General features: G+C 36.0%; 1 long non-coding RNA gene across 3 annotated transcripts in view; it reads left to right on the top strand.

The window, feature by feature from the left end:
- The window catches only part of LOC135178212 (uncharacterized), a 72734-nt gene that overhangs the window by 5690 nt on the left and 41068 nt on the right, over nt 1-25976 (top strand). For 2 of the 3 annotated variants that reach the window (XR_010303434.1, XR_010303430.1), the window contains exons 2-4: nt 1429-1636; nt 4475-4608; nt 5832-5945. This is a non-coding gene — a long non-coding RNA (uncharacterized LOC135178212). Of the gene's footprint in view, nt 1-1428; nt 1637-2939; nt 3210-4474; nt 4609-5831; nt 5946-25976 lie in introns of those variants that run through there. The other variant, XR_010303433.1, reaches the window with a different exon arrangement.

Raw genomic sequence — 25976 nt, 5'->3', positions numbered from 1 at the left:
TAAAATAATACAAAATCATCAATAATGATATTAAGCAAAAGTATATTTCTATAAATTTGGGAAAGGGTGTTCTCCTAGGATAAATCAGTGGATGATAAAAGAAAATCCAAATCCACTAAGTTCTTGCAAAAAACATTCAAAGTAATAATGTGAGTTCATGCCTTAACTTAGATGGTATGCCTAAGATAGGAGGTGGTAGTCATTTTTCCTTAGGGAAAAAAAAGGATTTTTTAGAGAAATTAAAGAGGAAAAAAAAAAAGTCCTTATTTGAAATACAAGCCTGATTAACAGTGTTCAGGAATGACATGCCTTTTAGTTCTGGGGGTAAGTTGTGTATGATATGGTATTTTGTATTTTGACAACAAATACACAGATTCATATCTCTATTCGCATTTCATTACACTGCAGTACAGTAGAGAGCCATATGAATTGAAGTAGCCATCAAACTGTGAAAGTCATCTTTTACCAAAGGTTTCCCTGTGTGCCATGGGAAGCAGTAAGAGTTTATCTGCGTTAATCTCTTTAACTGGATTAAATTCTTTAGAACAAAATCCATTCAGTTCCTGGACCAGTATACAGGCCAGATCTGTGGAACGGGTATTTATGAATAGACATGCAAACAGTTTGACTATGTTCCAGAAGATTACAGTTTAAACTCATGTCACAGGTTTTTCCAGGAGGCTAACTGGGAAGACTACATAATTTGAGACCCTTTCTAAAGTGGTAGTTTTTTTGATAGTGCCATTGGTCTGTTTTCATGGAATCATAGAATTATTTAAGTTGGAAAAGACCCTTAAGGTCATCCAGTCCAACCATAATCTAACTACCAAGTCTGGCATTAAACCACGTCCCTTAAAACCACATCTGTGTGACTTTATCTGGCTGAAAACAAATAAACGAAACAAAACAAAATAAAATAGAGCAAGTTTTGTGAATGTTAACACATCTGTGTTTAACCTGGAGTTTAACTGGGAGTTTTGGGGTTGACACTAGACAGGAGAGACAAACACAAAAATCTGGTGATACACTTAAATTTGATAAGCTTTGTGGAGATTATTTTCTTCTCCATTATGAAGAATAGTCAACCAGTATGCCAGATGGTATTGTCTTGAAAATCTGGTGTCAAGATTCTCATTTGTCTTCAGAAAGAATCCCTTAATTATTTTATACTTTCACTGCTGCAGCTACAATTCTGAATTTGTATGCTTACAGCTGATCTCATTTCATGTCTTCCATTTTAAGTGGAGAAACTTTGTCATTAGCAGTATATTTGTTTGGTTTCGAAGGGTTTAGTAACTTTAAAGCATTTTCAATAATTTAAAAATTCATTAGTTTTTGTAATACTGTTTGAAAATGCCACAAACTCAGCTCTTTTGGGGGTAAACCGAAAGCATGTTGATTTTCATGCTTATTTCTCATTACATTTAGGTATTTTCACATATCAAATAAAACCTCCAAACCACAGAAAAGGAGATTATCCGTGTAAGGAATTATTTTGTGGCTTTTAATGACAGTGAGGAAAATGGTCGAAAAGGAGCACCGCGGTAAATCTCTTACAGAAATTTGTAGAACACTGACATCTGGAGGTAGAGCTGCTTAAAACAGAAAGATGCATCTACTCAGACTCCTTGAGAAGGTATCATTTTAAATAATCATTTTCAGTAGGTTGTTCCAATCGGTTTACTTTCTAGTTCTTTATATTTAGAAATTATTCTATAATGTAGCTTAAGGACAACCTTTACATACATATGTCTTTATATATATATATATATATATATATATATGGGTAGAGTTGTTCCTTAAATCTTAGTCATAATTGATAACTTGGCAGAAAGTGAATAATTAGAGGATTTCACTGGTGAATCTCATTGCTTGGCATTGCTTATTATTCTAAAAGGATTTGGGTTTTTTTCATTTGGTTTGTTTTTAGCCATTTTTGCAGCCTGCTTTAGCGATGGTATTTTATATAATTGTTGTTGCAAGATAATACTCTGAATCAATTCCCCAAAATACTACTCATTTGCATATTTTAAAAAAAATTATATTACAGATGTAATTTATGAAAATGCTATTTTTGATGTGTAGTTCACTTGGTGGGAAAACAGGACTGCTAATATTTTACTAATACTTTATTGCTTTCTAGAATAAGCATACATTTATTAAACAGATGAGTGGTAATAGCAATAGATACAACTCTAGCTGTGCATAAAACTTATCTGGCATTTAAAACAAGCATGGTTCTAAATTCATGTGCAGCAGGTCTGTGCTTGGTCCAAAAGCCATGGGAGCATGAGACAACTGTGAGACACCTTGGTAAGGATTGCAGTAAGTGGTATTACCTTGTGTAGGCATGGATGTTGCCTGATAAGCTGCTTTGATATTGAGCTAGCCAAGCAGCTGTTCACGAAAAAGTTGTGTTATCACTAGAGCCTAAAAAACAAAGAGGGATAGACTGGATGACACTTATGATCATTTTAGATGCCTTAGGCTCTCCTGGCCTCCACCTAATACTCTGGAAGGGTTGTCAAACACAGTGTATCTTGCATCTGTTATCCCTCTGAAGGGCATCAAACATGCTAAAACATGCAAAATGACACTAAGGTATCAGACATAGGGAAATTAATTTTACACCCCTTGATAGTCAGTGTTGTGTCTGGGGCTCTTCAGCACAGGGAAATCAACAAAGCCAACCCTGCTGCTGCTGTTTCTGTCTCAGCCCTCCAGCCTGAGATACTTGGCAAGAAGATAACACAGGGAAGTCCATCTGTGGCTTTTCTGGCTCTCACAGGATCCTAGCTGGAGGAACAACCTGTACATACATCACACATAGCCTGCACTTGATGCAGCATTTCCTCTCACCAGATAATTTAGCAGGGGTAGGTCCTGCTTGACCAACTTGATCTCTTTTTATGACCAGGTGACCTGCTATGACATAGGGAAAGTTGTGGATGTAGTCCACCTGGAATTCAGCAAGGCCTTTGACGCCGTTTGCCATAGAAAACTCCTGGCCAAACTGGCAGCCCTTGGACAGGGGCACTCTGTGCTGGCTTAAGAACTGGCTGGATGGCCAGGCCCAAAGAGTGGTGGTGAATGGTGCAACATCCAGTTGGTGGCCAATCGCTGTGGTGTGCTCCAGGGATCAGTACTGGGTCCAGTCCTGTTTAATATCTTCACTGATGATCTGGATGAGGGGATTGAGTCCACCACCAGTAAGTTTGCAGATGACACCAAGTTGGGAGCATGTGTTGATCTGTTAGAGGGCAGGAGGGTTCTGCAGGGTGACCATATCTCTTGCTGCCATCTCCTGTTTGCACAGAGTGACTGGAATAGTTACTGACAGTATGATGCTAGTTTTGTAATGCTGTATTTTATGCAGTCTTTAAATGAGGGAAGAGTACTTAGTATCTGATACAGCTCCTAAGCAAGTACAGGAGATTTTACTTGGGAGATTAAACAGGGATGTCAGTCCCTAGCTTGCTGGTTTTTAATTTGTCCCTAATTTGAAAGGAAAAATAACTTGTAGAGAATAGCAGAAAGAAATACAATGTTTACAAAAATGTTAAGTCTAATTTAAAAAAAAAAATTTAGCAAAATTACTCCACTTTCGTAGACTCAGAAACAGCATATTTACTACATATATTGGATTTGATTCCATGCTAAGCAAAGATTGGGAAAAACGGTATGATATTTTATTAGCTGAAAATTAGTATGAAACCCCCTTCTACTGCTGGTTTCTCTTCCATCCATTTAAAAAGAAATTGCCAACAGAGTAAGGAAATAAAAAATAATTCAGGCAAACCCCCATCTCTTCTGAACATATCAAATGCAGGCAGCAGAGTGGACAGCGTTTCTGTTGAAATATGGTGCTGCTGTCCTGCTAACTTGAGACAAAATCTTTAATATGATGTCACAAGTACCTTGTGTAATGTCTCGGCTAAAACAGTGTGTAGTTCAGAGAAGGTGACCCTAATACAAATGCATGGAAATGTTTCAAAGATGACCAGGTAAATGGGAAAGAAGGAATGAAGAGACTGGCATATTCAGCCAAGCCAAGCAAAAACTGGAGGGATATGGTTTTTGTCTATAACAGTGAGCACTAGGGAATGTGAACTTTTGCCTATTTATTCTTTTATCAGTGTTAGCTGTCATGGCTTTAGACTGGAAAATGTTCAAACAAACAAACATATGTTCTCCAAATTTTTAACGTAAATATTTTCTTTAACACCTTTTAACCATTCTTAACAACCTTTTAAAGGTCAAACAGAAGGAGAATCTTGATATATATTCAATCAGACCCTAGTAGTGATAGCGAAATAATACTATGAGGTTTTTTTTTCTTTGGGGGTGGGGGGTGGGGGAGGAGGGCTTGGTTGTTTGTTTGGGTGTTTTTCTTTATTTGTTTTGGGGGTTGTTTTGTTGTGTTTTTTTTTTAATAGCAAAGAATCAAATCCAATGATCCCATGATTCACTCCAGGTCTGCATCTCTGCCTTAATTTAACCATTACATGCCAGAGGAAAATTTATTTTTGGTGCCAGAAGAAAATAGGAGGAAAGGGAGCTGTCAGCTAAACAAGATTTGGATTGTAGAACTCTTACCTCCAGATCAAGGTAATAACTTATTTTTTACAATTTCTCCATATGTTTGATTAATTATTGTATAAATGAAATATTCACTGCACCAGTGAGTTGCTTTGAGGATGGACAGGAAATACAGCTCAGAAATAAAGTAGAATCATACAGTTTAATGTAATAACTGTTCTTCTGAGATCTTCTTTTTGTCAGCTTAATTTCTATATTAATTTCTAATTTAGATTGCATAGTCTTTGGAGCACATCTAAATTTGAATTTTTACATGCTCTGGTACTGTGATTTCCTTTTTCCCCCTCTAATTCTTTCTCCTGGTTATTCTGAATGTTGGGCTACAAACTCCATGACAAAGTGAACTGAAGAGGATCTCTGGATATATAACATACTACAGCTACATTATGGGAGTTGTTCAAATCATACAAATTCATTCTTTGTAAATAAGTAATAGCATATGTAGACAATTTCCACAAGGTGGAGATGAAGTCACATTTCATATCAAGAGCTTTGATTAGCACAGACTTAGCATTTTATAGTTTGTAGTCCTTCACAAAGCTGATGGAAGTAAAATTTCATCTTACAATCAAGGTTTCAAATAAAACAATAATGAAAACACAAACACTTTTGATAGAGTAACGTACAAAAAAATAGAAGCTTATTTTAATAACTTAAACAATATAACCCTAGGGAATATTAAGTACTGGACCTGAGAAAATCCAATTCAACATTTTTCACTTTGTTTTATCAAAAAATTAATCTTATGCTTAATTTGCCCAGTGTCATATTATCCTGGATCTAAATTTCAACACTCTAGTTTTATTACTGAACCATATGATGGTTTATGAAAATATCAAGTTTGTCTTGTCACACTAAATGCAAACAAGAATGGTTGATACAGCACAATATAAGAGAAAATAATATGAAAAAATATGTAGTACACAAAACAGATCAGATCAGGACATTATGAACTAAATATAATAGCAATAAAAGGATTTATATTTTCATGGCATTAATGACTTCTTTTACTGGAATGTTTTGCCTAGTTTGGCTAGTATTCTTACTGCAGAAAAGACATTATATCAGAGCTTACTCACTTGTTTGAAAGAGATTTTAAATGCCTTTGGTAATTTCTGAGGAAATGCAGCACTGGTATAATCAAGTGCTACAGGAATCAGAAAACTCCTGGTATTGGAAGCAGTGCACTATCAGTCACATTAACTGTGTGTTGTGTTACACCTTATCTCTAGAGGTGGAAGAAATATTGCAGACAATATCTGAAATCAAGAAGCATCCAGTGCCGCAATCAAACCAAGAGGCTTGCACACATTTCCCTGTTTGCAAATTGCACACACAGATTTCAGGTAGGTTGACTGTACGTTTACTTATTTGAAGATGCCTAGCTCTACAGAGAATTAAGCAACATGGTACAATGTATTGAAATCACAGTGTAAGTACAATATTATGACATTATTGCATCACACAATTGGATCACAATACAAATGTGATTCCCATTATGTGGCATCATGAAGCCTCTTCAGCTGCTGAGAGAAACACATAAATTGAAGCTTTCTCAAGTCCTCTGCTTTCTTCCAAGGTAATTTTGTTGGTTGCTTGGATATTATACTCATGTTGGAATGAGCCACTATATACTTCCCCCGAGTGTATGGCTAGCTCAGGAAGGCATTCACACCTCTCTTGGCATGATCAGTAGTCCATCAGCAAAACTCTACTTGATGCCAGAATTACCCGCCACTATTTTGCGCTAGTATAATCGAGTAGGTAGGACATGTACTGACTGGTATAAGTACTTGTGACCAATTAAGTGACAATGAGTTAGAGCAGCACAGATATGAGTTGCAGATTCTGATCAGTGACTTCTCATCTGTTCATCCTGCATGTATTAGTCACATATTATGTTCATTTCTATTGGCTGTTCTTTTATCTGGTTGCTAGGGACACACTCAAGTGCGAGTCATAAGCAGCACCACATGTTTGATTCAGGCCATATAGACTTAAATTTTAAATTGTTTTCATATTCTTTTCTTTATAACACTGCAAGTGTCTGCTGCATATTTTAAGCTCATAAATGTCCCTTTCAGTATTCTATTCTGAAGCTGCTTATAAATTGCTTGTCCAATATTGAATCCATAATGTGTCTCTAGTAGCTAGTATTCACACTTATCAGGCCTATGGTCAAGACTTTATCTTACGTGTTTGATTTTAAAAACATTGCTCTTGAACTTCTGAATCGTGGTCCATATTGGACAATTCTACTAAAAACTTGCATTTCCATACAATTTCTGCTATTCTTGCTTATAATGGAAGCTTACTGTAGATGGCAGAATACTTTTTTATCAGTAAACCACAAATAAATTAACTGAAGCTATTTAATTGCAAACATTACTTAACACTTTTATTAGCTGTTAGCAATTCCATGAACAGTATTGGGTCATTAACTTTGCTACAACAGACAAGTGCAATTTTGTTGCAATCAAGAAAGTAATTAAAGGATAGTTTGTGCACTGCAGGACAACTGACAATAGCAATAAAGTCTAATGAATTCTATTATTCACTCTTTTCTATTAAAGGTTGATTTTAGATTATGATATCAAACATCTGGGAAGCGAGGTAGATAAGAAAAAGGGCATTCTGACCTAATATAGTATTTACAGTTTGCACTTAAGAGATTAGAATGAAGGTGTAGAAAATAAGCAGATTCCCTTGGGTGATGTAGGTGTGATTTTGTGATGATGGTATTTTGAGTCTCAGAGGTATTTTAAATGGGTAACATACTGTAGTGGGTTAACCTGCCTGTTTCCTCCCGAGCATGTTAAGAGAGGGAAAAGTAACACATACAAGAAAAACCCTCTGGGTTGAGATAAGGAGATGAGATAAATAGAGTTTAATATAAAAGAAATAGTATAATGCACAATTACCTTAGCCCATTTGCAGAAAAAGCACAGAAAGAAGTGGCAGCAAGCAGAGGCCAGAAAAAGCTAACCCCCAACTTTCCTGCCCCTCACACTGACACTACCATGGAAAAGAGCCAACACCCCAAACCCAGAACCCAAAAGCAGCACCTGAGAGGAAGCCTCTCATGTTACAATCTGAAGTTCAAACCCTGTGGTACTTTGCTCCGGCCAGTAGTTTCATTTTGAAGCTGGCATGACATGGTATCTATAGCAACAGATTTCGACTCAGATCATTGCACCTATTCTCCAGTGTGATTATGAGTCAGCCAAAATAACCTCAGTCAGGTTTTATGTTGACTGTTGTTACAGCATGAGATCCCACTGCTAGCTTGTTAGGTTTATATGAAGAGAAGACAAAAAAGAAATGGTGGATTTATCCAAGATGGGCAGTCAGCTTTGTTTTCCCTTTGTATGAATTGGTGTTAGGCTTGGCACAGATTCTCTTACAACAAGAAAGCTTGGTGAGGTTGTAAAATTCCACTGTTCCCATCAACTTTGCACCAGCCATTTCAGTCCTTTTGGAACTTCATGTGATGAGTAAGATCTCAGCAAAATGTTAGAGTGCAGGTACTTATAAAGGCTTTTGTTACAGTAGATCTATACAGGACTGCTTTACAAGGACTTGTCAGTTTCTATGTTGGAGAGAAGCTTTGAATTCTAGACTATAGGTAGGCCTCCTCTGGAGGGTGTGATAATATTTGAAATCTCTTAAACTTGTGTGTGTTTTGTAAAACTGGGGAAGAAATTGAGATGTTCTCCATTTGCAATCTTGAGATTATACCTTTTTTGTTTAACTAACTAATAAACAGAAGCAAAAATCCATCCACAACCAACAAATGCCAGAAACAGGCTCTACCTTCTCAGGTATGTTGCTATAGCAGTTTTCAACATCATGCCTAGGCATACAACATTCATAATCTTGGCTAGATTCAAGAGAAAGCACAGGAAGAATGTGTTAACTCTTAGAAAGCTGTAGAAATTACCTAGTGTCAGGGAAAATCTAGGCTTCTCTTCCACCTCTTCCCTTTTAAAAATTGTGTTTTCTTTTTTCCTCCTTTCCACACACACACACACACTCCCTCCTTATTCTTTTTAAATGTTGGAAGTGAATTTAAGCCTTTCACTCAATTGTTACTGAGGAAAAGACTGGATAAGTAAGGTGTACCCAAATGCAGTTTACCTTGAAGTTTCTACACATGGTAATTAGTTCCCTTCTTTCAGAGTATGAGTAGTCCAGTTCCTTACTCTTTCCTGCTTCTGTACTCCTGTTATTCATGACTGCAGTGGGACCTGGAACCATACTTTCATGTAAATCTTGCTTCTAACTTTCAACACCTTAACAACATGGTACTCTTTTGGTCTTGTTCTGGTACTTCCGGGGGGAATGCAGGCCCAGGACTGCCTACATTTTTGCCAAGGTCTTCTCAGTAGCTTCCTTTGGAAAGCCAGGCACTTCTACAGAATTGATTGATGGCAGCTGGCATTCATCTGGCAGTGAGCTGGCAGAAGCAATCTATTGTCTGGCAAACCAAAACAACATATGCACAATTGCCATCAAACAAGACTTTGCTGTGCTTGTGCCTGTTTGTCTATGTCAAGAGGCTGGCTGCATGTGGATGGTTTGAAAAAATCCCTGCATAAGGCTGCTCTGCAAAAGGTGGCCTTTTTCTGCCTTATCAGGCAATTCCAAATGAATTCCTTTTATCTGCTGGTGCATATCAGATTGCTGTCCTTAGGGAACCAAGATGCAACAGTGTTAATCTTTGGAATATCCAAGTGCCTGAGGCGGCTGGTATCATACCTCTGCCAGGAGTGGCACCTTCTGGCATATGCCTTTGTGAAGATTGCCAGCAGATTTCTGAGGCATCTCCAAATGCAGTTAGACAAATTTTGCTCTGTATTCATTCTGATTTGGATGCTGTTTAAAGTAAATTAACAAAAAGTAGCGTAGCTGTAACTTGGTGAGAAGCATATATAACTTTTCATTCATTAACTTGTGAGCTTCTACATTTTAGCAGAAATAGAATAAACAGGAAAATTTAAGTTAAATTCCACAATAAGAAGACTTTCTTTTTCTTTGAGGAAACATTGTTAAAAAACAAAACAGAGGGTCCAGAAAGGCTGTAGAATCTTCATCATTGGACATATTCTGAGCAACCCCCTTCAACTTTACCTTCTTTGAGCAGAAGTTTGAACTAGAAGACCTCTGCAGGTCCCTTCCAACACATTGGATTCTGTTTCTATGATTTGGTGTAATTCACTAGTATATGTGGGTGCTTCTGATCAGCTTGAGTAAGCAGCTAATAGAAACTGGATTACTCATAACCAGAAAGTTTTTTCTTTTCTGAAGATTTTCAAGCCTGTGCTTTAACTGTACACTGCCTACTGGTATACTTGAACCATGTTAGCAGACATTCTTAACACTGTCAATTTCTAGTCAATCAATTGCATGCTAGTAATATATTGAAAAATTCTAACTTCCTACCAAGCATGAGGTTAAATTCCATGTTAGAACTAAAGCACAAATCTCACTTCACAATATTTTTTGGGGGAAATTCAGCTACTGTGTGTTTCCCATGCTTCCTGCTGGCCTTGAAGAAGAAACCTGACCCTCATGATCCCTCAGCTAAATACTGAATGTGACATATCTGGAAAGCAATACCTCATCGGTCAGTTTAGGGTCACCTGTTCTGTCTGCTTCTTCCTGCAAGTATGACCTCTTGCTTACTGGACCTCGATGTAGTAAACAGGATTTAGCAGTTTTGCCTTGGTCTCCATAGGAACAAATATAAGCACATGCCTTTCTGCCTACCTATGCTTGGTAGTAACTATAAGCATCAGGTGTTATCACTTCTAGAAGCAGACACTGTCTGCTAATTATGCCATTAACTTCAGAAAGTGAAGTCACTTAGAAGAAACCTAGGAAAAAAGCCAAATCACAAAACAGACTTGTTTCTGTTCTAGTTCAAATCAGGATACTCAAAAATTGTATATAAATTGTATTGCAATCTATATTTGCAGAAAGAGAGTGAATTAGAATGGATACCTGATCAAAATTCTTGGGGACTGGAAATGGAAAACAAAAAAGCACAGCTAGCCAGGCAACATAACAACCATCCATTCCAAACAATAGAAGAACAAAACAGAGTGAGAACTTTCTGGAGATTGTGCAAAAGGTTTTATTCTGGACCTTCAGAAATCGCTCTCTGAGGTTTAATTTCTGTCTTCCTAATGTGGAAAATTCAAACTCACCTATTGGGTTTTGAAAGCTTCAAGTTTTTCAGCTGTCACACTCACAATGTAGTGTAGCCACTTTGACAGGAGATGGATTGTATGAAAATTGAATCAGTTAATCTTCCACTGACACCAATGTGGAGCAGCTAGAACAACTGTTTGTGAGCTAAAAAGATCAGGCACCACTGTCACAGGCAGTTGTCTTATACCAACTCTTCGCCAAAGTTAGCTTTGCTGTTCATGCATGAAAGATTTCCAGGAAACTCAGTAGAAATTTTCATCATGTTGATCACTGAACTATCAGTGATTACCAGCCCAGAACAGCCACAAGATGGCATTGTGGGCCTACCAAGATAGCCACTGTTAAGCCAAATTTCTATTTCATAGGTTAATCTATAATAAAAATACAAATAACTATTTTATGATATATTTAAATATTTTGGAACACTTTCCCTAGTTTTCACCTGGTCACATTGAAATACAGAAAATTTAAATGGTGCTGCTCTATGGCAGCACTTCAGCACTGCCAGACTTTTGGAAGGCATTCCCTACTGCAGTAAAAGTTATCTTAGATGAGAAGAAATACACATGTTTTACTTGGAAAAAAAGAATAAGAAAATGAAAGAAATGTTATGAATGCTTAGGAGTTTTAAAATACTCTTTTCATGCAGTCTTCAATTTTAATTATTGCTTCTGGAAGGATCATCACAAATAGAAAACTTGGATGTGTTTCATATTATACACAGTTCTTGAGATTTACATTTCTCATGAACCTCAGAAAATAATAAAACAATTTTTTTTTATGACTGCTGTATGATATTCTTCCAAAATATGAATGATAATGAAGATTACTTTTGGTACAATTCAATAAAATTTTCAGAACTGATTTGTTTTAGTTCCCAAGATCATTAATTATGAGTCAAAAGGCTGGCAGCGAAATTTAGATTCTTGGATGGATACTGATTAGCTCATTACATAATTTAGATATACAATATTTAAGTTTAACATTTAGATGCCTTGTCAGTTAGAAAATTTCCTCATAGAGTGTTTGAGAATGTGAGGTATTGCTGTGGAGGGGAAATTCACTGAAGCAAGTTGATATTTTATAAAAACATATAATTTCTTAATGTTAGTATTCTGAACTCTCGCCACCCCCAGCCACTGAATTTTAATATTAATATAGCAAACAGCGATAGCATAAAATACTGTATCCATTATTTGGGATTATATAGTATTAAAAAAACCTTTAACTGGAATACACAAGGGTTACTTTTTTAGTCAAGTATCAAGGCAACAATTTCAGTTTTCATTGACTTCATGGTAGAATTTTAGTTTCTCATATCACATTTATTGAAGTCTGAAGTGAACAGTAGGATGGAGAAAGGGAGAAACAACTGCAGTATGGAAGGAAGGGAGGACAATCAGTTATGTTAGGACAGAGAACTTTTGTCAGAGACACAGTAGTAAAGGTAAAATAATTTCCTGTGGAAATGGTCACTCTCTCTCTTTAACCCATTCTTGAAATACTTAAAGCTTATTTTCACCATTCCAGTGCTTTGCTCATGACCCCACTGTGTCCCTCAGATAAGTTAGCGTTAGTAATAGAAATATTATGCCATCTCTAGTGACATTTAGTATACACGAGTGTCTGTATATTTAATACAAAAATCTTTCTTCTGCAAAATAAGAATACTAACAATTTGTCTCAGTTCAAGAGCTTCCTTTCCAGTCCCATACTCAAAGCTCTGAAGATAGCACAGGTAAAATGAAAGTCTTGGATCCTGGTTACACATTCTCATACTAGTTAGAATGTGAATCAGATAATTTGCAGGAAACACAAAGCAAAATGCAGAAGCAGCAGGAGAAGCCAGCAATAAAATTGTTTTCCCATGCCCAAGCATGCAGAAGCCAGTCTAGCAGAAATGACCAACATCCCAAAGCTGGAAAAAAACACTGTAATAGGAAGCCTCTCATGTTACAATCTGAACTTCAACCCCTACAATACTTTGCTCTAGTCAGCACTTTTGTTTTGAAGCTGACATTATGGCAGCATGGTATTGAATATCATCATCAGGTTCAACTCAGCCCATGAAAACAGTTCCTGTGGCCTCTTAGATATAGTTTTTTTTCTTCTTTTTGAAAGTTTTTATTCACTCAGAGATCAAAAAGAAGAAAAAACTACTACAAATAGAAGTAACAATAAAAATGTCAGTGTTAAAAAAGAATGGTATGAAAATCTGAGTTTCATAACAACCAAAGAAGTATTCCTGACTGAAGAGGAACTTTTGTAATTTAAGACACCTATGACTGCATATTTGGTTTCAAAAGTGGCAGGAAGAATGCACGGTACTCCAGCAGCAATGAATGTGGCAAAGACAGAGTCATTTGAAAGGTGGAAATAATGCAAATAAGCAGATTTAGGGCTGCAGCACCAAGAGTTCCTATTTCTTTCTTAAAGTTCTACATTTAAAAAGATCTGAAGTAAAAGTACTCAGAAACCGCACAGCCACAAGAAACATGAGAGAAGAAATTGTCATGGGTTCAGTTGATTCTGCTGCTGATATTCAATACCACACTGCTGCCACCTCAGCTTCAAAATGACAGTGCTGACTGGAGCAAAGTATTATAGGGCTTGAAGTTCAGATTGTAACACAAGAGGCTTCCTGGTCCAGTTCCTGCCTTTGGTTTCTGGGTTTTGGGGGGTGGTTCCATTCTGCTGGATTTGACTGTGGGCCAGGATGGGAGAAAGAAGGGAGGGTATGTGGCTGTCTTCTGTTGCTAATTCTGCATTTTATTGCCCTTTTTTTTGCAAACAGGCCAATGTAATTCTGCATTATATTAATTCGTTTAAGGTAAAGCCTTTTTATCTCAACTCTTTCTCAGTGCAGAGGGGTTTCTTTTGTGTGTTGCTTTCCCTCACGTCTTTGCTAGGGGGAAGGAGGCTGTGTGGTACCAGCACAAATAAAATCAGTAACTAAGCTGATTAGAGGTAACACATGAGGTAAAAATCAGTAACTAAAAAAGCCTTGTGTTATTTTAAATATATCTAGCTATCTATCTATAGTCTCTGGGTTTCCCTAGCGTGATGAGGATTTTGCTAGTGTTTGAATATGTACCTAGCAAATGACAGCACTGATGTTCTTAGTTATGGGCTAAGCAGAAATGACAAGCAAAAGCACTGAGTGCTTTTGAGAGAGAATAAAACAGAAAGAAGTGACTGGTCGGTGGCCCAGTCACGAATGAAATGAAGTTCTGTGTCTCTGTGTAGTGGCCATTCTCTGAACCACACGGTTTGCATCATCTTGTATTACATTGTTTGGAAGAAACATGTAAAGGATAGAGAGGCAGAATCAAAGACTCAAGAAACTAGTTGGATTATTGTGCTAGCTCACAACCTATGCTCTTTTCAATACAGCTTGTCAAATGGGTGTCACCTGATGCATATGTAAGAAGAATTGGTCATTTTCCCCAATAAAGTATAATATGTCAGCTGGTAGAAAACTGAGGAAAGCAGTAGTAAATAGCAAAGCAATAGTTTTCACCAGTAGTGAAAACTACTAGGGTGCATATAAAACAGATGTGTGGGAAAAAGAACTAACTAGAGGAGGCAAACAGGTGTGAGGATCAATAAGCTATTCGATTCAGTCTTCCACTGCATATGATTGTGTACATGTTTAAAACACACACATAAAAGAAAAAAAAAAGGCTGTCATACTGAGAATGAACTACAAGCATTTGATAAATAAAAGGGAGGATATTTTAGTCAGCATTAATGAAGTAAAGAATAAATATTTCCTCCAGTATTGCAATATCTGAATTAGCCAGAAATATTGCATTATACATGGAGATTAGACCAGAACTGAATTCAGCAGAAACGGAGAAAGAAGGCATAGAATTTTAAGTAGTTTTGTGATACCACAGCCTATGTGGCTGCTGTAAAGATTTGCTCTCCCTAATGAATAATGGATAGAGTATGGTTTCTTTCAAGGGAATAAAAGGCTAATGAGAACTCTAAAATGAGTTACAATTTACCTGTCTGAAGTGAACCAAACTGAGAAAAACATGCTAGGTACATTATTGTGAAATGAAATAGTATCAACCCTAGCAAAAGTAAAAAGCAGCTTATTTGTTCTCTTATTTTCCACTTGTTTTAACATGTTTCCTTTCTGAAAATGCTGCATTAAAAAAATTACATTTCCCATATTAAAATAAAAGCAGTTTGCACCTCACTAGATCAATATATTTTTCTTTCTGTATTGAATAAAAAAGATGAATGTGCAAGGTGTCATATTATGCCACTAAAGGCTAATTTCACTATGCTACCCACCAATAATACAAGAGGACAGAGTATTTACTTTTTGCATTTTATTCCTGTGTCTTTTTTCCCCTCCTCATTAACTTTCAAGTCAAACCCACAAACAAACAAACTCACCCCAACACCACCCCCCCCCCCCAACCAGTAGCCGCATGTGTTAGGACAGAGATATTTTAACTGATTGTAAGAAAGATTCTGTTGAATGACATTAAAGAACACTTTCAGCATTTATCCATAGTCTTTGGTAACAGCTTCAGGCAGAATCTGCACTTCCAGTTGCAAAGCTGTTCAAAGAAGTTTAATATTTTTTAATTTGAAAAATACCCTTGTGCTCTTTATTTTAAAAATAACTGTTCTGTGACTAATTTTCTTAACCTAGTATATGCAGTGTGTTTTCTTACTCTGTCACACGAAGTATTTAGAATACCAAAAATGATGATCAAAGGAAAAGCAGGACTTAGAAGTTGTAATCATTTGTCTTCAGCTCTACACTTCCATGCTGGAGAGAAATGTCGCTTCTGCAGAGGAAGGGACAGGAGACAAACTAAAATGAAATACTCAAGCATCAGTTCCTATATATGCTGGAAGTGGTTCAGATAACTCTAGAAACATTCAGAGCTTTGTACGTGACTTTCGGAAAGAGATATCTTAACTCAGCTTAACCTGTCTTTTATCACGAAAAAGTAAATGAATCTCTCCTCAGCAGGAGCTCTTGAGTCTGCAGTTATCATTTAGAAAACGCTAAAACAGTTCCTTGGTATTTATATATATGCAGGTGCAGTGTAGAGATACCATATTTGCTCCATCTGTGTATATAAGAGGGAAAAAAAAAAGAGGATTAAAATGAAATATGTATTTCCCCGCATTTTCTGAAAAATAGACAAAGGAAGAAAATTTCATCTAGCATTGGGAAGACATATATATTCCTCATACCTGAATAATCCATTCGTTTTAGCTGCTCACAGAGCAGAAATATGTCTGAGGTCAAATAATAGTGCTATGTGATACGCTGGCTTGCTGTATTTTCACCTTGCATGCTGAAATTTATTAAGTGTGCTTTTCATGGATAACATTTAAACTATAGTTCCTTAAAGAAAGGTACTCTTCCCCATAAAAAGCTCAGTGGTTGTCTAGTAAGTGATTAACTAATCAACAGAAGATATAAGAAAATTTCATGAGTAGCTTAAAGTTAGCATATATGTATATATATATATAAACACACAAATCATTATATATGTATGTGTGCATATACATCTGCACTTGTATATATGTATATGTGTATATACCTTAGTGTACATATATACATATATACTAATGTAATTTTGGCATTATATTACTATAAAACACTATAATATTTTTTCTATAATTTAACATCAAAACTATCACACATAAGTGATTTATATGGACTATGTATGTCATAATGACTTAGATGTGTATATATATATGCATGTATGTATGTGCACGACTATATTAACTCTTCATTAAGTGATTATTTTCAACAACATAACAAAAAACATCACAATATTACTCAAATTTATTGCAAAAAGATATACAACATCCAAGATAAATTGTTATTCTTTGAAGTCTTGCTTTCTGAAAGACTGCAAATAGTCACTAAAGGAACACATTTTAAATGCTCATGGAAATGGATGCCAATTCTGAAGATTTGTGCAGGCAAAAGCATTATTAAGTAGCATACATCAATTCTGAAATTAACTGGTAACATAATTAGCTCTTAAGTCTATGAACTTCCTTCTTTTTCCTTGATCTTATGGGATATTAGACAGCTGAATATTCCCAAAATGAAAGGTGTGCAATAATAATGATTTAGGAAAATGTAGCTGATAAAGAGTAGCTATTTTTTACCAGATGTATTAATATTTGCCCTCAACTTGTGCTTTTTTGTTTGATTTATGTTTTCTTCATGCAAACTACTATACAAATGTCAGAATTGTTCACTGTCATGGTATCATGTTTCTAGTAAGAGTATTTCAGCAGGCCTGCTCTTACACTATTACGTGTACATGTTACTTAGTTCACATAACCCTTTTCATGTAAGTGTAGCTTAGTCATCTCTAAAATGGGTATTTCAATTGAATATCTCAGAGGTGTAGTTTCAAGCTGTGAATTACTGACTGTGGCAATGCAATATATAACACATGCTAACAATTATGAATTTACTTTCAAACCATGCTAAATAAAAGGGCAGGAAAGGCAGTGTTTTGAAAGTATCTGCCACCCAAGAGCAGTGGGCTTCCCAGAGATGTTCAATCTTGATCTCAATAACCACTGAAACTGGTGATAGATTTTATGAGCTTGAAATGAATTCCCCCTAAAGTTAGTGTAAACTCATCGGTGTTAGTAGCGATGTAATGTCAGATCACTTGGTGCTTGCCAGACTTTGGCAGTAACTGCACCTTATGAAGCATAATTACTGTCTTTATTCATGACAAAGACTTGATAAGGTCTTCAAACAATATCTCTGACAGGCTTGTTTTGATAAGCTGTTAAAGTATGTGCCTCCAACAAGGCACTAGCACAAAATTGTGTCCATGGGACTACCTTTTATGGTTTCCATCTGTGGTTTTAAATAGGAATAAAAAATAATGATATAGTAAATTACATTTGTATCCCATCTTTGATGCTCACATTTTATACAGGAGGTGAGGCTACCTTATAGCCAACAACCTTCTCCTTCTTACTGCTGCAAGACTATCCGTCCTGTACCATCGTTTTTGTTCTGTTAGTCCATTTTTCTGAAAACTGTTCATTTACAAATCACAACTTCTATGGGAACTACTTTGATAAATATTTTAACAAATATTCATTATGAGGATATATACAGTAATCAGCATCATAGAAAGATGCCTTACTTTTTTTTCAGCCATTTTAGTGAGGACTATGCAATCATTATCCTGACAAGCCATGAGGTACAGAAACAAATAATTTTGAAGCTGTTTTACAGACATCTTTAATGTATATAAAGACATTGAAGACATATTTGTCTGCAGTACTGGTCCAGAAATTCCCTCACACAATGTGTAGGCTGCTGTTACACAGTTATTTTATTCCAAATACCATGAGTGGGGACATTACTGCTGGGACTTACTGCAAGACAGCCTGTTTATAAATGTTGAATCATTTTATGTGATTAGTGACAATAAGTTGTAATTGATGTAAAAGTTAATATTCTTATAAAAATATAACAGTTTGCTAACAATGGGCATATATAAATATTTATTAATTTATAATTAGAATTAATTAAAGCCATGATAATAAGCCCCTGCATTTTTAACACTTATCAGCTTTTTCAGCAGGGTAAATACTTGTTTAGAGGGTTTTTTCCAAGCTATTTTGTTTTGAAGTCCATTGAAATGTTGGTTTATGTTTTAATGCCAAAGAATAAGGTGTTGTGGGACGTAGGTGCCATTCTAAGTGCTTTAGTTTAAAAGTATAATATTTTGCTATTTACTTCTTTCAGCTTCTATCTATTCCTAAAAATTTAAGCACAATCGATTATCAGAAAACATAAATTACAAACATCCTTATACTGGATTGAAAGTATTTTGTCTGCTTTTAAAACCACTCAAAATGGTAATTTCAAAATTTGTGGTGAATATTTTGAAGTTTCAGCATTACGCTTTGCATTTATAACAATTTATAGTGTTTCTTGTTTCAGAACAGCACTGGGTTTTTTCCAGCTTCCTATGGCCTTTTGACGACATGTTAATTAATGCACAATAAGAAATCTGAAAATGTGCACCAGTTTAATCCTGGTCTTCAACACAGCAGCTCTAACCATACTGTCAGACTGCTGTTCGTACAGTAGTAGTTATAGAAGTAGTTGCAATGCAACTATTCAGACCTGTAGCAATTTTTTTTTTTTCAACTTGAATGCAGCAAAGATTTACAGGAGTTTGTAAGTGTGGAACAACTCTTCTAACCAACTGAGCTGCTATCAGCATTCATATCATGTTCCTCTAAGTTAACAAATTCCATTTAGCAAGCAAACCAAATACTCAGGACTCCAGAGACAGCAATATTGTTGATGTATAGTGTTCTGAAGAAATATTAATGATTGCTGCTCTTGGAAAAGATATTGAAAAGCAGTGCACTACAGTGCTTTAAACAATCAAATTGCAAGTATAGAATATGCATAACAGCACAAAATCAGGTTTATAATTCTAGATCACTAGTCTGGCTTTCAGAATGTCATACTTTATTTTACCTGCCTGGGGCTTTATTTGATGCATTTTATTCAGCTAAGAGCTCAAACACAGGCAGAATCTCAAGTCTTTCAACCTGTGGGGCACAGCTTACTCTCTGTAAAATGAGGATATTGCATGGCCTTCCTTATTTAATCTTTCTCTGTGTTTCCTATTTACATTTACTCTTGTTTATCTGTCTTGCATCCAGCTTAACCAGGCTCCATTTTCTCATAGGTATCTATGTGCTACAACAAGAAAACAGCCTTGACTTTCTAAGAAATAAATCTATTTCCTTATTTCATTAAAATTATGCAAGGCTATTTTAAAATTGAGTAACTATGAATGATGGTGCTCAGATCTTTGCTGCAAATACAGAAAACATGTCGGTCACATACTCAACAGACATAGTCTAATAATTTGCTACAGTGATGACAATCGACACCATATGAATTTCTTTTGTTGAAAATGTTAGCTAAACCCTCTGTTTTCATGTCAGTCAGAAGTATTTGCAAATTCGAGTTGAAATTGCTGAACTTTTTGGGTGAGGTCTTCCTCCCTTCCTTTCCTAAGGAAACAGTTTTGTTGAAAATGTATTCTATTTACACGTTAAAAGAAAAGTAATATATCTGTTTTCTGATATGAATTTTAAAATATTTAATCAATCTACATTTAATTTAAAGACATTTTTAGAAAGTTAAAAAGCAGTTCTCTTAATTTTGAGCCAATTTTCTATTTGATCAGTGAAATGAAGAGTCAGCTTTTTGCATAGCAACCTTCTTGACAGGTACCAGTGTGGTGCTAAATACTGTTTAAACTAAGCTGGTTTTGTTTCATTGCTGATAGCTGGGCCAGGGTATTGTAATGATGGGAACTGAAATTGGCTGTTGGCTGAAAAATGTGACATGGTGATTCTGAACAGGGTTGTAGCTAACTACATAAATGTGCCATATTTGCATCAGGAATTCTTAATGTGCAACATTTCAGATAAAAATGTGTTTATTTCTATGACTCGTGAATAAAAAGGTATGGCCATTTTAGCTGCGATCAACAAGAAACTGCTCTTCCCTGTATGACAAATGCTAAGTGTGAATATCTAATGGCAGCTTATGGTACTGGGATTTTCTAGAAAAGCAGCCAGACTGGTACAGCTACCAGTGGCAACCCCTTTTAATTTTATTTAATAAGCTTTTAGTTGTTGGATCAGACCCAGCCTTACAAAACACAGGACTTCGTCTGATATGCTTCTTAGTCATAAAGTAAAGACAGAAACTCTGGGACCTCCTTCCCACTTACAGTTTACTGATTAGTTGGTAAGCTACGAAGCAGATGTGATCTGCATACTAGTTGCAAAGCATTTCATGTGCTGAATCAGGGCAATTAAAACGCTGGCAAAGTCATATGCAAAACTATATCAGTAATGTAGAAAAGCATAAGCAATAGAGCAACGCCTCTCACAGAGCTGATGGTAGGAACGGCTAAGCGTCATACTCTCAGGTTTCTTCCTGGTAAGTTTTCAGATTTGGTATTACCTTCAGCTACAGCCAGGTGGTGAATACTTCTGGCACTGCTTATTTGAGGTAAATGACTTCTTAACTGATGACAGCTAATTGAAACCATCTTGGGACACCACAGCAGTCTTCACTACTTTAACTGAGATTGTGAAAGTCCGTAATACTCTGCTGTCTGATATATAGGGTCACTGTAGAGCAAGTTAAGGAAGATAACATATGGCTCAGAGACTGGTCCTGGGGAGAGGGTCTCAGCTGATTATATTTTATAAGGTTAGCAAAGTAGTTTAGGCCCGAGTAACAGGACAACTTTCCAGTCAGTGTGAATGATAAGAGTTGTGAGAAACAACTTTTGCAGCCTCCAGTCTTAATGTAAGGGAAAAGCTAATCTTTCCAACATGCCGTGTAAAATACACAGCCTGTCATTCCTTTACAGACTTTTTAAAGTGGTGTGTCCTGGAAAATAAATCTTACTTGCTGTTTGTATTAACATCTTTTTATAGTTATTATTGACTACTTTTAATACCATGCAACAGGTCTGGGGAAGAGTGGTTGAGAGCTGCCACTCAGAAAAAGACCTAGAGGTGTTGGCAAAAAGCCAGCTGAGTATGAGTCTGCAGTGTGCTCAGATGGCCAAGAAGACTAATGGTATCATGGCCTGTATCATAAATAAGGGAAGTTATTAACTTTCAGCAATCAGCACTGGTGAGGCCACACCTTGATAACGTGTTCAGTTCTGGAGCCCTCTCTACAAGACATTGAGGTTCTATAGCATGTCCAAAGAAGGGGAATGAAGCTGGTGAAGAGTCTAGAGTGCAAGTCTTGTGAGGGGATACTGAAGGAACTGAAGTTGCTTAGCTGGGAGGAAAGGAGGCTGAGGGGAGAGACCTGAAAGGAGGTTCTAAAGAGGTGAATGTCAGTCTTTTCTCCCAAGCAACAAGTGATAGGACAAGAGGAAATGGTCTCAAGCTGTGTGAGAGGATGTTTAGATTGAATATCATCTTTGGAACTGTAGCTGGCTTTTGGTCTCATCATGCTTAGCATATATTATGTTTTACTTAGTGCTCTTAGCAACAAAAAGTGCTTAAACCAGGTAAATACTGTCCTCCTGTATCAAAACTTCTTTCCCCATTGACTCTTGGTATTTTTTCCCTTTAGTTTTCTGTTATACCTTTAACTCGGGATGCCAATATCCAGCACATTCACTGCATTATCCAGCTGCATCCATCAGCTCCAGTAATTTCAGAAGGAAATAGCTCTACCAGTTTATTCAGCTTCACTTTTAACTATGGGTTTAAGGAGGAGAGCTAGAGTGTTTTGGATCTCCAACTAGCACTATATCTGAATTTTTAAAAATCACTTTTGCAAAGGGAAACATCACTATTTTTTCTTTTTTTAAAATTTTCCTTCACTTTCTTTCTTTGAAAATGTAGAATCACTAAAAATTCAATCACCCTTCTAAGTAGTACCTCTATTCTTTTTTTGATACATCATTTCAATTTTACTACTCAGAGTAATGGCCTTTAATAAATCTAGGCAGGCTTTAAAAGGAAATTATAAACTGTCTTTTCCTCAAAATAGATGTACCCTATTGTGCTTTAGTTCCTTTCTTTTTTCTTTTGTAATGGGCAGATTTGTATAATATTAGTTTGGCATATCTAATATTTTGCTTACACAGCTCTGACTGCTTGGAAACTTAAAATGTTTCTATGAAAATCCTGACAAGTCTCCAGATAACATGGAGAGGGAGTTTATTGCAGGGTGACCTGTAGTGTCTTTAGATTATATTCTCTCTTTGACTCTGAAAACCATATGAATCCTAGCAGGTCCTGTCTGAGTATTAGCAGACATCTGTTTTTATAAAATGAGGTCTTGTTCTGCAGAAATTCTTACTGTTTGTCTATCCGTTCTGCTGTTATTTTTGTTTTCCTCTCTTACAACTGTCATTCATTTCTCTACTATTTGAGACTGGATGGCCAGCTTTATTTTTCCTTCAGATACGAAAAAATTTTCAATGGCTATAAGTGAAAAGATTAAGGATTTATAGAGCTATATTTTACGTAAAGAACTCCTGTAAATTAGTAAGTTAATCATTGCATTGACTGAAATGTTTCTTGTCTTTGGTTTCCATAATGGAGGCAGGACAACATCTAATCATAGCAGTTCAGAGTCTTTTAAAATGAGCAGCCTTTCTTGAGTATATATGCAGTGGTATTGGAAGCAGATTTTGATTCCAGAATGTCAAGGGATGAGTTTTTGCCAAGCTTTGCAAACTAATTGGGTCAAGCTAGAGGCAGCAGGAGAATACAGACTCTGGCTTCACGTAGGTTGTTATGTTAAAAATTTCACCAAGTGTGGTACAGAATAACAATGACTATAAACACGGGCACCAAACAAGCTTTAAGAAGCTTAATAGTGTTCTTATATTCTCAGGTGCATTAGCTATGAAAATGTATCAGGTTGCCAGCAGAATGTCTTGCATGCTTGTGTGCAGCAGATTAATTATAATAGAATTGTTGGTAAATTCTTCTCCTTTTTTTGAGAAATTCCTTAATGATTAAAGGTGCCTCTGTTTGTTTTCCAATAAGAAGGGGAAGAAATGTGTGTGCTCAGTCTATAATGTGCTCAATCTGTAAATCAACTTGGTATGAAAAAGTTTTACTGTTAAGAAACATTCTGTTAAACATTCTGTTTAACATTTACTGTTAAAACATTCTGAAGGTGCAAGCTGCTTCATAAGCTAATCAGATTCAGTGAAAGCCTTTTAATGAAAATCCCTTCCTAAAGGAGAAGTATTTTCAGCAGGAGCAAACTAGTCTGTGAATTAGTATCAGCTACCAACTTTGAGTTAAGACTTCCAAAATTAAAAAGAAAGAAAACAAACTAAGTGAGAACATGGTAGTTTCTAAATTAATATTTTGATATCTTTTCTGTTTTGAAATTGCTTCTCAGTTCAAATTTATTTTAATGATTTTAAAGAGTAGAAATTCAGTGGGTATAGTCTCTAAAATCTAGAAATAATTCAATTTCTGTGAACTGCCTTTGACATTAAAAAATAATTTTGAGTTTTCTTGCCCAGTGTATTAATCTTCTTAAACTTCTGCTATTAATTCCTTCATTTCCTTCCCAATAATTTTAATTTCAGCATGAAATAATCCCTCAATTTCTTTTCCAACCCAAATCTGTCAAATTCAGGAAGAACAAAGTGCAGCCTTTCATTTCCTTACTTGTTTGTAGTTGAAAAGTAGAGGTACAACCTCACATGTTGGAAGAGTTTATTTAAAGAAATGCTCTGCAAATTTCTGAGATAATTACCATGAACAATCTGTGGCAAAAATGAAAGAAACACTCTGTAAATATTAGTAAATATTAGGTAAGACAATCAGTAGTGTGGGGCATGCTTTTATTACTTTCTTCAGGAAACTGAGCATACTTCTATGCTATGAATTACTTAGTGTTAACAGAGTCATGGACAACTTCTTGTCCATGTAGACTAGTCAAGCAATGTTCAATTGATTCCTTTAAAATGGTAACCTTCAGCAGAGGTTATTTTAACATGACCCTGTTGTATTACCACAATTAATAGCAACAGTTTAACCACATAGCAATACAAACATTTGGAATAGAATTATGTAAAGATTCAAGAGAGTAATATTTTTGGAAAAAAAAAAAGTGGAAAGAAACAGGAATCAACTGTTCGAATAGTGGTGTAGAAGTGTGAGAGGCAATAACAGGAATCAACTGTTCGAATAGTGGTGCAGAAGTGTGAGAGGCAATTTAGCCTTTAAACAACTTGGCTGTATAGATATGTGTGTTGGTTTGAGGCTAATTGGAATATTTTACTGAGAGAAATGAAATCTTTAGCTGTGAGAGAAAAGAAAAAGAAATCAAGATCAAGAATAACCTATATCACCCATTCTTCTGCTGAGAAGTGCAACTAGTCATTATATAGGTAAGACACTCCTCACACACTTCTCCGTTAGCTCTCACTTCTGTTCTGTTCTTTCTTTCTGGTGGTCTGGTCTCTGTGGTTGCCTTAATTCTAATCTGACCTAACCCCTTTCTTCCTCTAACCTCCTTGTCATCTTTTTTGACATCTCACCTCAGATCTCCAGATTTATCATGTGAGATACACAGGGATTGACCTGGTTATTTCTGAAGGGAAGGAAAGAGGGAGGAGGGTTGGGGTTTGGGACAGAGCCCTCCTGGGGGCTCTGGTTTCTGGGAGGGGTATTGTGTTTCTGTATTACTTTTCACTTGTATATAACTGTATATATTTGTGTATATATATTGTGCTAAGTTGTAAATATAGCTTCATTCCTTAACTGCCAGCTCGGCTGAGTCTAGTCTGGGTGATTTCGTAAGAGTGAGGGCTGGCTAACACCCAAACCATCACAATATGCATTAATACACACTTGTTTCTGATTAATTGTCATGTATATATGTGTGTGTATAAGCAGTACTCAAATTAATCACAATAAAGAAATAAAGAAAATGTCTCTCAACTTGTTTCTTAATGATTCTCCAGGAAAAAAACAAAAAGCTGCCTACAGATTGAACAGTATCAACATTGTGGGGTTTTGGGGCCACTATACTGATCTCTTACCAGAACATTTCAGCAGCTTTTCTTAATGTTAGGCTGTTAACTGTCATACCCAGGGACTGATGCTCTGCTCTGGTAGCTAAAGCATGGTGAATAATTTGTTCAATAACTGTATTCCCCCTCTCACCATCTAGAAACTGCCTGAAATACAATAACCTTAAATGTGTTCACTAATAACAGTTCATTGATTTTTTTCCAGAAAATAACTCTTGCACTGTAGACCAATTGTGTAAACTTATTAGGATTACTGTTTGCAAGTCTGAGTTCACTGGTTAATTAAAAAATCACTTGATGCTTCTGTGTTGATCCTAGAGTAAGGAGAGAAAGAAGCTGAGAAAGTTCAGACTTAACGTCTTTCGTTTAAAAGTTAATACTGCTGCCAATGACCTACCTGTTAACTTTCATTCTTGTGCTATTGTTAAATAAATATGAGTATTATTTGAATGTTCTTGTGAAGATTTTTCACAAGAGCCTAAGCGAGGTAGTTATTCATATTTGATATGGAATTCTAGTGTAACTGTGAGACTTCCTGGTACATTACTACTATGGGAG

The sequence above is a fragment of the Pogoniulus pusillus genome, chromosome 9, assembly GCF_015220805.1.
Source record: "Pogoniulus pusillus isolate bPogPus1 chromosome 9, bPogPus1.pri, whole genome shotgun sequence".
Classification (NCBI taxonomy): Eukaryota; Metazoa; Chordata; class Aves; order Piciformes; family Lybiidae; genus Pogoniulus; species Pogoniulus pusillus.
Note: the sequence above shows the minus strand (reverse complement) of the source record. Positions and strands in the feature narration are given on the sequence as shown.